This window comes from Schistocerca serialis, chromosome 2, assembly GCF_023864345.2.
Source record: "Schistocerca serialis cubense isolate TAMUIC-IGC-003099 chromosome 2, iqSchSeri2.2, whole genome shotgun sequence".
In the NCBI taxonomy this organism is placed as follows: Eukaryota; Metazoa; Arthropoda; class Insecta; order Orthoptera; family Acrididae; genus Schistocerca; species Schistocerca serialis.
In genome coordinates, this window is record NC_064639.1 from 926,082,095 (window position 1) to 926,084,220 (window position 2,126).

The 2,126-nt window shown below is 42.7% G+C and overlaps 1 non-coding gene across 1 annotated transcript; it reads left to right on the plus strand.

Annotated features, from left to right (window-relative positions):
• Positions 1-1,477: 1,477 nt before the first annotated feature.
• Trnas-cga (transfer RNA serine (anticodon CGA)) lies at positions 1,478-1,552 on the plus strand. The gene has a single exon. It is a non-coding gene; the product is annotated as a tRNA-Ser (tRNA).
• The last annotated feature ends 574 nt before the right edge of the window (positions 1,553-2,126 follow it).

Consider the following 2,126-nt stretch of genomic DNA (forward strand, 5'->3'; position numbering starts at 1 on the left):
TGTGAGTTGGCTTCCACCTCCGTCAGCTGAAATATTCCAAAATGTTGTTACCAGAGTGAAGACTGCAATCCCAGAAAACAGATTACAAATGTCCTTAATGATTTCAAAAGAAATTTGACGTGAAATATTTGGGAGTTTCACCCGATGTATACAATAATAACGACGAAGACAGTAAAATCAGGAAGTTTGTCGCTAGTAAGTTACCATACTATAATTCCTTCTTCCCGTGCACCTTCATGCGAATGGACTCAGGTGACGTCCGTCATGGGATCCTTCATAATATCGTCTCCGATCTCCTATTGTCCCGCGTAGTTCTGGCAGCTCTACGTGTTAGAGATTCAACAAGTCGTTCGAAGTCGTCTATGGAAATATTGAGCCATGCTGCCCCTCTCGTGGTTCACAGTTACGAATGAGTTGCCCCTGCAGGATTTTGTGCATGAACGGACCTCTCGATTATGTCCCATAAAAGTTCACTGCAGTGTATATCGGGCGAGCTGTGTGGCCAAATCGTTGGCTCAAACTGTCCAGAATATTCTTCAAGCCAATTAAGAACGACTGTAGACTGTGACAAGGCACATTTTTGTTCATAACAATTCCATCGATGTTTGGGAATAAATGGTCTCCAAGTAACCGAACATAACCATTTACAGTCAATGATTGCTCCATTTAGACCAGAGGACCATTCAGTATAAACACATCCAACTTGAGGTTTTGACTTCGTGGAATCTGTTCTATCTTCGTGAGGTCTGTGCCACACTCGAACCAACCATTAGCTCTTACCAATTGATTTCGGAACTAATGTGACTAAGCCTCTAAACCTAGTCGTCTAGGGTCCAGCCCTGGTCACCAGCCGAGGAGAGGCGCTCCAGGCTATGTCATGCTGCTAGCAAAGGCATTCGCGTTGGTTGTCTTCTGACATAGTCCATTAATGCCAAATTTTGCCGCACTGTCCTAATAGATACGTGCGTCGTACGGTCCACATTGATTTCTGTGGTTATTTTTACGCAGTGCTGATTTTCTGTTAGCTCCGACAACTCCAAGCACACGCAGCTGGTCTCTGTCGTTGAATGAAGCGTGTTGTCAGTGCTGAGTGGTAATGCCTGAAAGGTAGTATTCTCGGCATACTCTTGACGCTGTGGATCTCAGAAGATTGAATTCCCTAATGATTTCCAAAATAGAATGTCCTAAGCGTTTACAGAATAAGATTTTCACTCTGCAGCGGAGTGTGCGCTGATATGAAACTTCATGACAGATTAAAACTGTGTGCCGGACAGAGACTCGAACTCGGGACCTTTGCCTTCCGCGGGCAACTGCTCTACCAACTGAGCTACCCAAGTACGACTCACGCGCCGTCCTCACAGCTTTGCTTCTGCCAGTACCTCGTCTCCTACCTTCGCAGGAGAGCTTCTGTAAAGTTTGGAAGGTAGGAGACGAGGTACTGGCAGAAGTAAAACTGTGAGGACGGGGCGTGAGTCGTGCTTGGGTAGCTCAGTTGGTAGAGCACTTGCCCGCGAAAGGCAAAGGTCCCGAGTTCGAGTCTCGGTCCGGGACACTTTTAATCTGTCATGAAGTTCCTAAGCGTTTAGTTTGAACTTCCATTCCGCATTCAAAGTCTTTTAAGGGGGGGTAGGACGTCAAACGGGCCGACTTGGAGCAGGAGAGGCAACACGGGAGATTTTAATTTCCACTATCTATACTTTTACAAGTAAATTCATAAAACTTTGTCAGCATGACCAGGAAGGATTCAGGATTAACACTCGTAGCAGCGGAAGTTCAAAAACATAACAAAATAATTTTTTTACCTGTGAAATTTCATCACTTTTTCAGTTACTATTGGCTGCATTTGTTGCTGTAGGTACACTTTTCTTCATAAGTTAAGTGAGACTGTTCGATGAATTTTGCACAGCATACAAACCATACTTACAGGTGTCTGAAACTGTAGAATCTATTTAATTTATGAAAAAATGAATGAGCTGTTATGTTTTAAGCTTTATGTTTAGAAAAAAATCAAATTTTGTAGTTAATTATTTCAATTTTTACAACAGTTTTTAATAGATTTGGAAAATTCTAGAATTTCATACACTTGTATGTATGGTTTGTATGCTGTGCAAAATTCATCAAAGAAT